Source organism: Dreissena polymorpha, chromosome 8 (genome assembly GCF_020536995.1).
Source record: "Dreissena polymorpha isolate Duluth1 chromosome 8, UMN_Dpol_1.0, whole genome shotgun sequence".
Classification (NCBI taxonomy): Eukaryota; Metazoa; Mollusca; class Bivalvia; order Myida; family Dreissenidae; genus Dreissena; species Dreissena polymorpha.
Genome location: NC_068362.1, coordinates 76,024,711 through 76,041,163, shown reverse-complemented (window position 1 = coordinate 76,041,163; position 16,453 = coordinate 76,024,711).

The following is a 16,453-nucleotide window of genomic DNA, read 5'->3' as shown; positions in this document are numbered from 1 at the left end:
TTTTGTAATGTATTAGGCTCGACACGATTAAAATAATGAAATAATGTTTGCTTAAAATATCTTTGGGATTTTCCGTCTAGTTCGATTTTCCTATTCTATGTTTAAAGAAATAATTTACGACTAATAAAATTGATGGGATAAATCGAATACTAGGTCGGTGCCGAATAAAGCAAAGTTTATCTTGCTCGGCACGAAAATCTGAACCACTCGCCAAGGCTCGTGGTTCAGATTTTCTAAGCCTCGCAAAATAAACTTTGCTGTATTCGGCACCGACCTAGTATTCTCTATTTATTCTTTTTATAAAAGATATAACTGTTTAGATTTTGAGAAACTCACTTGTCAGGATATAGACAAACTATCTTTGAATATGTTATTATTTGCTGATGATATAGCGTTGGTTACAACAGATCCTTATAACTTACAAGCCCAGTTCAATTGTATATATACTTACTCTCGAAAATGGGGTAAAAAAATACATGTTAAAAAAACTAAAGTATGTATATTCGAAAAGAAGAAAACTAAAAATAATTATCTATGGTCATTGAATAATGAAATCCTTGAAATAGTTGACAAATTTACTTACCTTGGTATCAAATTCAATTATAATGGTTCACTCAATGACGCTGTCAAAACCCCGAATGAGCAAGCCTTAAAGGCATATAATCACCTTTTGTCTATATTAAGTAGAGTAAAACTTGATGTAAAAACAAAACTGTTTCTTTTTGACAGTCTAGTTATACCCATAATTACATATGTTTGTGAAGTTTGGGGGGTCTACGAGGTTGATAAAATATATCTCAAATTTTGTAAATACATATTAGGTGTACGTCAACAGACATCAAATGCAGCCGTCTTAGGCGAACTAGGACGTTTTTCATTATCTATTATATGCAAAGAGAGGTCCCTTAAGTTCTGGTGCAAAATAATTTATTCACCAAACTCACTTATACCATCTTTGTACGATAAGAATATCACAGATAACACGTTTATAAACACTAATGTAAAACTATGCTGGCCAAAAGCTATCAAAGACCTTATTTACAATTTAGGCTTTAGTTATTTATTGCATGAACATGTTAACATAACAGAACATTATCCAAAACTTAAACAACGTCTTCGAGGTCAATACGTGCAGTCATGGTATGATATGATAAATTCGCAAAGTAAATTATAGTATTATGTTAAATTTAAAAAGGATTATACATTTAAAAAATATAAAGATTGTGATTGTCAATGATTGTCATATAAAAGCTCTAACAAGATTTAGACTAAGCGCTCATTCTTTAGAAATTGAAACTGGTAGATACAATAACATTCCTCGATAAAACAGGACATGCCAACTGTGTAACAGAAACATGGTTAAAACAGAATATACTTATTATGTATATGCACGCTTTATCAAGATTTAAGAATGAAGTATAATGTTAACCGGTCGTTTTATACTGTCAACAAGTTCACATCTGTGATGGCCAGTACTAACTCTAGAAAATTAAGAAATATTTTCAAAATTTATTGATAATGCTATGTGAAAAAGAATTGATTACCTTGCTAGCTAGCTACTCTGTTGCTTCTTGTTAACGTTGAAAACCAAATATTTATACACGTATTTATTTAATTATCCATTTATGTGTAATGCTTTGTGTTAAGTATTTCATTTGTGTGGTCATCTTTTTGTATATTTGCTTATTATGTGGCCAAAGGCATTATTTGCTGATTTTGCCAATAAACTGAAACTAAAACTGAAACTGGAAAGTCCAATTCAAATACAATAATACATGAAATAGGCACGGCTTTGTCAAATCAAGTTTTAATTCAAACACAGTCTCGAACATGAACACATTCTAAGTTTCGGTTCTTGAGGATCTTTAAAATTTCTGTTGTAGTTGTGATAGTTAAAAATGTGAATATGCCCACGCTTATATATATATATATATATTTATTTATTTAATCATTTATACATTTTATAAACGTTTTTTTAAGCTGAGTTTTTAGATAAAATCGAGTTGACACTAAAATACAAATATACTGGTCTGGTACATTGTCTCTGCATGACTATTCAAAACGTAACACAATATGTTAAATCTGAACGTTTTTAAATTATAAAAATGTTTTATCATAGTTTATCAACCTAGACTATGACTAACTATTTACTCATTCATTAAATTTCTAACCAGAAAAGCCAATACTGTTACCTCATATTGTTATTTCTTGGGTTTTATAAATTATCATTGTTATTGGAGAATTGTTGAAACGTTGTCTTCATGTTAACCTAAAATGCCATTGCCAAAACGACCACGATAATGTGTATATTGTGTGCTGACACCAAGTTATCTATTTAAACAATCCAGCTGGCGTTGTTAGCAAAACCGTAATTATAGAAAGCTCGAACGGTGTCTGTGTTAGCGGTTTAACGCTTGTATCAATCAACGCTTTCATTTAACTAATGTTTGTATTGACGAAGGAAACAAGGCACGGTTTTACGAACGGAAACAAAAACTTTCGTTCAATGAAAATATTATAATTATGTTCACCCAGTGTAATTAAATATTATGGAATTCGTATTTATTTTCTCTTTTATGGATGTTTAGTTTGGATTACAAATATTTACGTTTGTTTTCGTTAACACATGTGTGTTTTGTGATTAATTCTGGGCTAACAATTGGATAACCACATGTATAATCTTTTGCATAGCAACACAGTGAACTTGGTGGCGTTAACAAACAAATGTGGCTTAAAAAAAAGAAAAATGTTGATCGATTTGCCGTTTTTGTTATTGTAAAAAACGAAATTGCATATTTAAAACGATGTAAGTTCTAATGAAGCTATATGGCTTTAAATGATGAGTACTCAGTTAAAACTCCAACCAAAGACATCGTTTGAAGTTCGGTATTAATAATACTTATGATTATATTCCGAGTCGCTGTCTTGCAGTGTTTTGCTTAGAAAACTACATCATTACATGCCGATTGAGTACATTTCCGACACGCTCTGAAATTATTGTTATATATTATATTCATTATTGTACAACAATTTATGTCGGTAGTTGCTATTTTTCCTTCCGTTAAATTAAAACATATACATACATAACATATTAGCTATTTCAACTCATCTACAACTACTGTCAAAATGATATTGAAAAACACGTCGCCATATAAAGTTTTATATTTAAATTTCAAACACAATTACAGGTTTATATTGTATTTACTAAACTGTTTTAGCAACGAATATGTATTTAATGAGCACATTAATGTTTGATTATTTTGTTTTATTTAACGTCTTGATTAGCGACTTAAGGTTCACATATTTACAATTAATATTGTAATATCACAAAAATCATCTTATAACGGTTTTTACTTTTAAATAAATGCACTGGTAAAAACATACTCGTTATCAAAGAGCTTGATATTATTTAAGTTGACCTCTTTTATTCATACGCAACATATAAAATATCAAGACATTCAAATATGCGAAATTGCAATCAGTGTTATCAATGCCTTGAATGCGACATTTCACAATTATGAAGATGCACTTACATAATTTAAATAATGATTCAAGTAGTCATACTATGAAACGACTGACAATATTTCTCCAAAGTACATTGCATTTGTGTTCTATATAATTTCGTGTTGTGTATGTCTTAATAATTGTAAACGACTTTGAAGACCTTACCCCTGCCATCAATAAGACATATAATCTATATATAAACTTTGACTTACACATTTAGATCTTAAAAAACCAACAAGTCATTGTTGGTCGAGTTAAGGACACGAAAATAGGTATTTTTTCAAATCATATATTCGGTACCATAGTCGATTTGGTATATAATGTTAATTTACAACGATCCATTTAAAAGTATAATACTCTAAATACAAAAATAAATAAAATATATTAACATGGTTTTTATGGTGGTTCAGCCTGTTTCGTTCGCCATTCTACCTCTAAATTTTCGAAAACAAATGAATATAACTATCACTATCTGGCTCTCTGTTTATATGTAATATGTACCCAAAGATATTAACTTAAGAGCCTAGACCCATTATTCATGATTTCATGGAAACACTCGTTGTATATGGAAACTTAATTCCATTATTTGTCTCCTCGAAACTTTAGATTTACTATTGTTACATAAGATTTGTGTCGTAAATGTGATCTGAACGCTTGCCCCATCGGTTGATTTTTTATCAAGAGTATAACATCGTGAGGATATTAAAATAAAAGGTTATCTTTGAGAGAAATTTCAGACAAAATTAAATCGTTGATGATTCTAAAAACTAGTGGGTGTGTTGAAAAGTTATACATGCATTTAACATAATTATCGAGCAACACAAACACAAACATAGGCATACACGTTACACGGGTTAATAAATATAATGATAACAAGTGTATTCGACTGTTACGTCGCTGAGTATGCCTTTCAAGCTTGCACCAACATTTTATAACAAACATCATTAAAAATAGCTGTGGTTTTGGAATATAGTTGTTTGAATTTTATCATAAAACATTTACTATTTAAAATTTGGTTACGTCATTTTTACGAAAAAATATGAACTAGAAACAGAAGTTTGTACATTATGTTTTGCTTTTGAGAAATCCCAGTATTTTTTTTTTGAAATTATATCATTGAATGTAAGGTGTCGAAAAAGATCATTTCACCATCATTATCAATTGAGCGAGTAAATCAACTTAGGTCCAAACCACACTTCGGCCCTCTTAATACTAATACTATGATGACGTTATTTACACTTTTAATTGGATGATGTCATAAATTATATACAAATCTTATATTACAAATGATCCTTCATTTATCAAATACCGCAATATGTACGCGAGATTATTGTTAGACGCACAATTGTTAAGATACATGCAACATATTACTTCGTATATTTTTTTAAACAATAACATACCATTTCAATAATATCAATTGAAATTACTTGTGCATGCGTCAAGAAGCTTATTTCACGTCGGGTATGCGGATACTTTGATAACGGATGGCACTTCGATAACAGATAACAACAAAAGCCCCGCGCGAGAGTTGAGCTCTTCAGCTTTTTTGCATTTATGTTCTGTTCATTTGGTTTTAAGACACGTAACATTGTTTGGTCGATTAATGGAATAGTACTTCGTATTGCGGAGCAAAAAAGTCGTGTAAAAAAAACAGTGGATTATAAAAAAAGAGATAACATTTCATCGATAATCGTCATGAATTGGATGACCAGTACGTTTTTTAACAAAATAAAAATACTTGAAAATAAATCAAGAGCGTGCCAACTAATCGAAATGAAAGATCAATATGTCCATTAATGTTACAACATGTTAAATTTTAGTTGAATAACGTATTTGAGGAAATTGAAATGTTTAAGAGTCGGATGGCAAATTTTCATAGACACTTCTTTTACCGATCATCTCAAAGACAATGGCAATTCGATTCCAGATTACTCGACACTTTTTGCCAGATATAACACACTCTATTTAGTGAATCAGAAATGCAGAATTCGCTGTGGAATACTGCTATAGTAAGCAGGCAATAAATAAAAATGTATATACTGACGTAAATTAAAAACGAATTACCGAACATGTTCTTATCCCTTTGGAATATGATAATAAAAGGGAAAGGCAAGTGTAAAGCTCAATATAAAGGGAGTTTTCCAATCGCTTTTAAATTTTGTGGCTACGCATTAGTATCGTCTTCATGATGCGATTCTAATGGGCACCAATGACAAAGGATTTTAGAAGGTGTATTGGCCGCGTTACGACCCCTTGCTCCCCTTCTCTAGAGTCCTGCTATAAGTTCAATTGAACACAGTCGTGTTGATACACATGATCCGTTGTATTTTCAATTCTCTTAATCTCAATTTACCACTTAAAAACAAGTTTATTTTTTTGACCATTATTTTCGGTCGTCACTTGAAATATATTATTTCAGAAATTAGCATTTGAATCTTATTTAAACTTTGTATCAGTATTTGAAGCATAGTAATTACTCTACATGCTGGAAAATCAAACCATTTTGTGCAATATTTCTACGTAGTTTTATTTTGTTGAAATGTTTACTGTTCATCCAGTTAATGCTCTTTTCCGACCGAATTTTCTATTTTGGGGCGAAAAATTTACCATTCTTCCGTGATGTTTTTCTATGCAATAGATAATGATACACCATTTATACCATGCGCATTGTCTTAAAAACTAATCTTTATGATATAACTTAAAAATAACTGTTGAACTTACCTCTCGCGCCTGGCTTTTGTTGTTATCTGGTATCGAAGTGCCATCTGTTATCAAAGTATCCGCATACCCAGCGAGTTATTATTCTCTATTAAAATACATGTATAAGCAACATGTTGTGATTGCTAAATTGACCAATTATGTTTGGATACTATAACGATCACAACTGCGTTAGTCAAAATGACATTCGATATTGTAATAAATACGTATCCACCATCAAAATGTATCTTCACTAAGTTATTTAGTTCGTATGCCTTGTTTAAGACAGCGTCGTAAATATTTAATATGTGTTCAAACGTTTTAAAGAGCGATCAATTAAGATGATTTCATATGTTAATTATTTTGCAGGCTGAACAAAGGTTAAGAACACAGCTGAAGTGTATGAGAAATTCGAAATGAAACTGAATTAAATTACTTCCAACGAACAATAATAATTCTTCTGCTACATGATTCTGGCAAGAAGATTCAACACGTGGACATGTTGCGAAAGCGAAGGAGGAACTTTTAAGGCATATATATCATAGATATAGAGGCATCGAACGATACAAATAACGTTTAACCTCATTGCAATAAAAGTGGAATCGAGCATCAAAACAAAGGAATACGTATCATTTAAATTCTAATTAACTACTCAATAGATGAATGTATGCGTGACCATCATTATTGTAATAATAATAATAAACGAAAACGAAAACATGCTTTATCTACTTTTGGTATTTTTGCAAAATTATTTAGATTCATAACATCCTAGTGTGTTTAATTATTCATACGTTGGTAATGTATTTTTGTGGAACTGCAAGCTGCTAACTGTAAAAAGCAGAATACGTAGCGTTTTGCATATGTCTCTTCAATCGGATTCCAAATAATGATTAAGTAAAAGTGTATTAATCATTTACATTACCGAGGATAAAAAGTGAATATGATGCCTCCATCGAAATATAAGAAATACAATAGGAAGAGTATAAGCAAGTGAAACTCAGCTGCATCTGATTATTATATTAAATCTTCGTTTAGTATTCATTTCATGTCGTCGGGTTCGGAAACGTTTATTTAATCAGAAGTATTGTTAGAAAAGAATTGGCAGAAATGTACACTTGAAATTCCCGTGAAATAAACACTCCCCACTATGTTTATTGTATGTTTTGTATTTACAATAGCTATCCAGCTGCAGTTGTTTGTAAAATCCGTTATAAGATGTTGATTGAGTGGTGTCTGTTCCTGAGGTATAACGCTTGTCGAAGCCGTTTAATCAAGCGTTTAGTAAACTTATTGTAATATTGAAGGAGAAAAATTGTTGTCTTTTACGAATGGGAACCAATACGTACGTTCCTCATAAAATTGATATTATGGCGCTCTGATGCAGTATAATAAACGATAATTGCTAATTTAAAAAACCAATTAGATTGTGTGTATTTTCTCCTGTATGGCTGTTTAATTTGACTAACACATCAATGAGATTGATGCCTATTCACTTGTGTGTTTTGTGAATTAGTTGCGGCTTATTTTGATATACGGTGCTTGCAAACGAGCTAATGAGAATAACTTTTGCAGAAAAAAATCCTACCCAAAATAGCAACCAAAGATCTAGTTTTTAGTTTGTTCTATGTGTAATACTAGTTAGTCTATTTATATTCATGGTCTTGTGGAGTTATGTTTAACAATCTTTCACGCAAGGTGAGTACTTATAACCGCGGCACATTCAATTGTTTTATACATCCAATTTTTTATCAAGTATATTTCTAATGCCCAATTACCTGCGACAAAATATCACAAGTGTTCTCATATCAGAAACACTATTTTTCTCAATTCGTATATAAGAAATAATGTTTCCAGGATCTAAATGCTATATTAGTTCTGTCACACAAATGTTATGTGCCAATTTACCAGACGGCTGATTTTGGTCGGTAATTGCGTTGTCCATTAGCGACTTCCTTCAATTAAAAAGACGTATACACAATATATTAAGCTTTGTCAGCCAATCGATGTTTTAACTGATATAATTCGCCCATGGCGAATTGCCTTATTGCCTTATTTAAAATAGACATAGATTGCAAATGTTCGATATGTGCCCCAGATGTTTCGAACAAAGACATACAAGTGTCCTCACAATTTTATTTTGATTGCAATTAGACTATGGTTGGATACAAACCGTAATGTCCATTGCTATATCCGATATGCATACAATTAATGTTTGTTTGTTGTTTTTTTAATTTAAAAGGCAGAGGCTGTTAAGTTCATATTCAATTATGTTGTCCGTGTTTTTTTTTTATCTTAACGTGTTAACCGTCCACGTACGCGTGATTGTTTGGCTGTCGAATGGTTACAAAATACAGTCTATACAATATATTTCAGGATAATTTATTTATAGCGTATACATGTATAAGATGTTTGAATTAGTAACATAGTGTGTGTGTGTGTGTAGTGTTTTATATTATATTCTTCTAAGTGGAAAGTATGATTAAATTTACACAAGAAATGTATATGTCACAAAGTAAAATCAGTGGCTACGCCATTCTAAAAGACAGTCTTCTCTTCCTTAACCTCTCATGAAATTTAATTCGCTAATACACCGAAATCAGCATAATTATAATACTGTACACAAGTTAAGATCAATTTGACTACACATTTTAATAATACATAATAAAGCATTTCAGTTTTCAAGTAATAATATTCATACTAAGATCAATAACTGTGCGTGTATCTGGCAAACAACACTCTAAGTGAAAATGTTAAACTAAGATACATGCTCACAACTTGAGCTACATAAAGACAAGCGAACTGATATAAACAAATTTCACAAATTGATTTTGGATATAAAAGCTCTCTTCTTGGAGTTATTTTTAACAGCATATTAAAAGCATATCTTTTAACGTCACTAGACCACAATTATTATTTATTATGACAAGATTAAACTGCATGAAAGACGCCATAAAACAACGATCAATAAAGTCCAGATGCCCTTGTTGTTGTAACTCAGTGTTTACAGTAATTTCATGCAAGCTTTCTGTGTATATATGCAAACTGGATCTGTTTAAATATCTGGGAAATGTGACTACTGTTAACCGAACAATCCTTGTGAGAAGATTGATTTGTAGCATTCTGGATGACCTAAGCTTTTGATCGAATACCCTGACATGTGAATATTTAAACAATCCGAACTAATGCCTCAATATCAGCCTTTTGAATAATAGTATTAAACAAACGAACTAACACAATACACGTCTTGAAATGTGTGCGTCATAAGTTCTTTTTGATGACGTTGGGTTTGTTCAAATGTCAAAGTTTATATCATTTTAACACAGTATTTAACGGTTAATTACTAAAAAGCACATTTATTATAAGAAGCCTCTATTAATATTAATATCTATATAAAACTAACTATGCTTAAACAATAATAATTCGTTGTACTTAAAAGAAAGTATTTTTCGACATAGTGTGGAATTCCGTTTCCTTAAATAATTAGACAATGCAAATGATGACCCTTGTATTCTATTATGGCGAAAATTACGGTTTTCAAAATGTGTATGTGATTTCAATATTTCTGTTGCGGGATATTTAGTTTATTTCAATACAATTTAGCATAATACGTAGAACGTTTAGTATTTTTAAAGCCTGGACATTGCCATAACAATATGATTTGAAACGAAGCATCGCCAGATCTTTTAACAATAAAAGCGCAACCAGGTCAGCATCAGTGATGATTGTACTTAAGCATTGATTAACAGCTAAACAATAAATTCTTACAGCCACGTATTTTATAAATTTTGTATGCGCGTGAGATTTGCATTACATTACCAGTATCATATATAAAATATATATGATGTGTACAACCATAGACAGAAATACACAATATTTTGTTTTATCGGAAATAAATTGTCACGTGTTATGCCTGTCCAAAAATACAATTTTAAAATATGGGAATGACAATACAAAAACTGAAATGTTTTATTTAAATCTATAAAAGGAAAAATACATCTCATACTTGGGACCGATAGGTACACGCAACGAAGTGCACGAAACACGAAAAATAAGATATAACAATACATATTACATAAAAATAAAAACTAGCAATAAATGTGATTAAATCAATGCAATATTCATTTTAAGAACTGAAATGACCTGCATACAAACATGAACTAATTGTATATAATATTGTTTGTAAAAGCTTTAGAGCCATATCGATAAATATTACATAGCGAGAAAACAACAAAAGTCCTTGGCAAAATGTTTTATTATTTTGAAAAAAATAATAATCATGTTGTAGGCTTCAACGAAATAACATTATAAAACGTATAGTACATAAAATTCACACGCCGTTTAGTTTATTAATATTAACAACATTTACCTAACTGTTGCATTTCCTTACATAGGCACATGTAAATTCATGATGAATATTTTGTATATGTGTATATATATGTACATTGAAAACACACAACATTTTTACCAGTATGAAAACCAAAGAACGAATTATTAATACAGTCAAATTTCTAAAGCATGCGACGTTTTAGCTACTTTTGAAAAACAAACATCGATAAAATCCACACGCCGTTTAATTTATTAGTATTAACAACATCTACCTAACTGTTGCATTTCCTTACATGGACAAATGTAAACTTAAGATGACTGTTTTTTAAATGAGTATATATAGGTACATGCAAAACACAAACACAGTTTTGCTACAACATTGTGTTACATGTTTTCCACTATGAAAACCAAAGAATGAATCATGAATACAGTCATATTTCTAAAACTTGCGACGTTTAAACTACTGATGAAAATTACATCGACCATTCACAGAAAGCAACACCTACCCTCAATACAATGATATGCGTGTTGTACATGATATGTGTTTCTTAGCATTCTTACTAGTGTTTAAAACGAATGTCATAATATTGTAATGCAAGATAATTTCGTCATTTTTGGTAATATGCAATTAGTTTAATCTATTAGAATGTTAGTTGACTTTGTTTGCTTTTGATGCTACACTATGCATTTGTTTTAATGCAATGCCGTGCATAGAATTGCGTGTGCGTTTAGGATTTCATGTATCACGGTGCATTGCAGAATTTCTATAAAAAGAGAAAAAGTGAGGCATATTATCGGGAGGCGGAAAACTACAACGGGCGAGGCATGGTATGGTATTGCGCAAGGGGGGGGGGGTTAGAGGGTTAGGGTTAGGGTTTGGGTTAGTGTTAGGGGTCGGGTTAGGGTTTGGGTTAGCCTAAACCCAACCCTAACCCGACCCCTAATCCTAACCCTTACCCTAACCCTTTTTTGGGGTTATCACCCCTGACCATGCCTCGCCCGTTGTAGTTTTCCGCCTCCCCATATTATCTCATTGGCACAGTAAGCGTGTTCTTTGAGTGTTGATAGCGATTAAAAGCATAGGAATTGAGGAATATGATACTTATTTGTACGCCTACATTAACACCAATGCATAGGTTCTTGGTTGTATTTTTTAATTGCAGAGCATATTTAGTGAATGATCAAACACACTTGTTTTAATCGTGATATTAATTGCTTAAAAAACGCTATATTTATTTGTTGTTGTTTGTAAACATTAATTTCTATAATTGTGAACGACGGCTTCTTTCTTGCAAACTAAACTGCTTTCGGTACAATCGGATACACTGACATAAGTTTGAAAAACATTTCCTGTGTTCCAACTTAAGAAGGTTCATTAACAATAACTACACCAAACATCCAACATTATTGAGCCTTACACAAATAAATGGTACTATATGACGTATAAATAAGCATAAATTAATTATTTGAGACTGAATTAAATTGTCGGATATGTCATTAAAATTAAAATTGAATGTATGCTTGTTTCTAGACGCTTGGCTGGAATACATGCAGCAAGAACGCATCTATTGACGTCACTTATAAATAAAACCTTAAATTAAGAATAACAGGTGTTACGCGTTTTAAGAAAATTGCTCGTATTACGTTGAAAAAAGACCTCTGGTATATCGGAATTCATATATTAAAACTGTTATTGTGTGGAGAATGATAGAACAAAGATCGGGCAGTTAATGGCCTCGATCAATATACCTCGGTTTCAATTAATAAAATAATATTTAATGGTCCCGTTGTTACTAATTGTATACATTCTTATTGAAAATTTATTATTATGTTTGATTATTTGACACAAGTATATTATGTCTGGTAATTAATGGTAACTATCATTTAATGTCAGAAAAAGTTACCGTATATTCCAAAGCATTTCATAAAAAACAAACATAAACATGAAAATCGCTTTCGCCGACAACGCGACATTGATCAATACGTCACTTTACTGATGAATTTAAATATAATAAAACTAATTCTGCCTTAAAGGGACAGTCAACCACGAATGACGAAAAACGAAAAGTTCTAAAATACCCTATATTCTTTTACAATTATTAGTTTATATTGATTAAAATATTACGACTGGTATATTACATTACTTGAAAAAAGTATTTTCAGTATATTCGGTCATAAAATTTCGCGATGTAAAATCGAAATCACATCGCAAAAATAGGTGACATAACGATATACACACTCTAAATAACGCAAGTAGATTGATTATTTTATATATTAGATATATACAATTCACTACGTATGCACAATATGCATTCCTGGGTTTACCACGTGACGATGATGATCAATCTACTTGCGTTATTTATAGTTAACTGGTAGTTGCCTGGTAGACATACACAGTAAAATGTTTTACCAAATATACTGAAAATATGAAAACTTAACAACTTTGTTCAAGTAATGTAATATACCAGTCGTGATATTTTAATCAATATAAACTAATAATTGTTAAAAAATACGGTATTTTACAACTTTTCTTTTCTTCGTCGTCGTGGTTGACAGTCCGTTTAACAAACAGGTTCTTGCCTTATAATTTACCAGACGCGTCCGGATATTGGATCATGGAACTTGCCAAGCGGTTCTACAATAGGACTGATTACTCCTGCAAAATAATTAATTTAATAAAATGCATTCCCTAGCTATTTTTCTGATTCTACACATTATATAAATAACCTTCCGAGTTGTAACGATCACATTTACGGCGAATGGCATTTGCTACAATTGTTTAAGTGTATGTAAACACATTTGAATCGCAATTTATTCTACATCTGTAAATGCATAACACTTCCGGCCCTTTTGTAAAATAATGACTCAATAGTTTTTAAGTCTAACTGATCAATCTTGTTTGATTATGTTAACAACCTAAATTAAAATGTTCTGACATTTATTATTTGTTTAATAATGCTTGTGATGCACAAGTACCTCACAGGTAAATAGATCGAAAGTTTAAAATCAATTTTACAACAAAAGGCCGCTTTGGTACGCTGTGATTAGTTTTAATGCAATTACACATAAATACGATACCGCACAACGCAATCCAGATACCACGAATGTTTATCGGTCTATACAGTAAATATATTCACGGATTGCTGTATAAACAATCGGAACATATTTGTTAGCATTTCAACGAGATACTTTTTGTCGGCTTCTTATATACCAATTCAGTTAGACTGATTGATTCGTAGGTATGGCTGAAAAATTGAAACAAAAATGTTTTATTATCATTGCATAAATATATAATTGTTAACAATTACTCAATCCTAAATGCTAAAGAGGAATCATCTGATGTAACACCTGCCGATACGGGAGTGTCAATACCTGTCGAGAAGAAATAAGCCTAATTCATTAATTCTCTCCAACTAGGCTAATATGATTAATCAATACCACAGATTCATGCTAGGCTTGTCAAGTCATATGTGCTACTCATGCGATAGTTGTATGATTTAGATAAATAAGAAAACAATGTTAAGTTAAAAAAACTCAAACTTGTGTTTAGATAAGACCGACCCACTTGATGAGTTGAAAGTCCTACCGTACGTCCACGTTAGAGCATTATAATTATAATACATTATACATTCAATAATACGTATAAGCTCAACAAATGCTATTATTCATTTGGCACATAAACATTTAGTATGTTGTTAAAATACCATGGTAAAAACGGTAATTTTTACTGTTATTTAGTTGTATAACATTCGAACAATTCTATGGCATGAATAATGGACCTAATATCGTGATCTGATAAAAAATATTATCATGCATGTTAATGATAGTTCTCATTAACAAGTCACGATTAATTCAATAACAAGAGCACCGCCTTGCGGGTGCAGACCGCTCATCTATTTTCTTTTTAAAGGTGAAGGGACTCTCATTTTCAATCACAAAGGAGGGAGGAGTGGAGTGAAGAGGGGTGTATAGTGTGGGGTTGTGGACATTTATTACATTATCTTCCAAAAAAGCGAAAAAAAAAAAAAAAAAAAAAAAATCGGGGGGGGGGGGGGGGGGTATAGTGTGAGGGTGTGGTGATAATTTGTGAGATGATCTTAAAAAAAAAAAAAAAAAAAAAAAAAAAAAATCAAAAAAAAATTTGGGGGGGGGGGTGGGGGGGGTGGGGTGGGGGTATAGTGTGAGGGTGTGGTGGTCATTTGTGAGATGATCTTATAAAAAAAAAAAAAAAAAAAAAATTAGGGGGGGGGGGAGGGGGGGAGGGGGGGGAGGGCACGGGGGATGGTTTGGGTGAAGTCTATTGTGGTATGTCAGGTAAGAGTAGTTTCATCAAAGTATCAATCAAATCTAATCATAAATAAAGAAGTTATGGCAATTTTAGCAAAATTTAATAATTTGACCTTGAGAGTCAAGGTCATTCAAAGGTCAAAGTAAAATTCAAGTTGCCAGGTACAGTAACCTCATGATAGCATGTAAGTATTTGAAGTTTGAAAGCAATAGCCTTGATACTTCGAGTGGATCGAAACACAAAATTTAACCATATATTAAAAGTTACTAAGTCAAAAAAGGGCCATAATTCCGTAACAATGACAACCAGAGTTATGCAACTTGTCCTTTTACTGTACCCTTATGATAGTTTGTGAGTGTTCCAAGTATGAAAGCAATATCTATGATACTTTAGGGGTAAAGTGACCAAAACATAAATCTTAACCAAATTTTCAATTTTCTAAGTATAAAGGGCCCATAATTCCGTCCAAATGCCAGTCAGAGTTACATAACTTTGCCTGCACCGTCCCCTTATGATAGTTCATAAATCTTGCAAGTATGAAAGCAATAGCTTTGATACTGTAGGAATAAAGTGGACCTAAACACAAAACTTAATCAAATTTTCAATTTTCTAAGTATAAAAAGGGCACATAATTCTGTCAAAATGCCAGTCAGAGTTACATTACTTTGCCTGCACAGTCCCCTTATGATAGTTAGTAAGTGTTGCAAGTATGAAAGCAATAGCTTTGATGCTTAAGGAATAAAATGGACCTAAACACAAAACTTAACCAAAATTGTCAATTTTCTAAGTATAAAAAGGGCACATAATTCTGTCAAAATGCATGCCAGAGTTATCTAACTTTGCCTGCCCAGTCCCCTCATGATAGTAAGTAAGTGTACCAAGTTTGAATGCAATAGCATTGATACTTACTGAGAAAAGTGGAACTAAACGCAAAACTTAACCAAAATTTGCAATTTTTTAAGTACAAAAAGGGCACATAATTCTGTCAAAATGCACGCCAGAGTTATCTAACTTTGCCTGCCTAGTCCCCTCATGATAGTAAGTAAGTGTACCAAGTTTGAATGCAATAGCATTGATACTTTCTGAGAAAAGTGGACCTAAACGCAAAACTTAACCGGACGCCGACGCCAACGCCAACGCCAACGCCAACGCCAACGCCAACGCCGACGCCAAGGTGATGACAATAGCTCATAATTTTTTTTCAAAAAATAGATGAGCTAAAAAGGAAATTAACCACCGTTTATCTGCAATCTCAAAAACGCATTCGTGCTTAACATGAAAAGATGCAAACATTTCGCATTAACCAAAATCATTTTTAATCTTTTAGCATCGCATGAGTCATATGATTTGTTCAATATACATGGGTAAAGTTTTCGAATGAAAAGTATTCATTTGTCAGCATGTAATTAATACGTAAAAAAGGTAACGTGATCACGAATCGTATGCGTTTGAATCCATTAAATTAACTTGACCACAATAGTTGAAATTGAATGTGATAGAAAATCGAACATACAGGAACACCAAACACATGAAAATATGAAAACTTTTGACGATTACCGTCACTAAATGTTATAATTTTGTGAACTACAATTGATAACCTGCACATACATATGCGAAGCATATTATTTAGTCATGCTC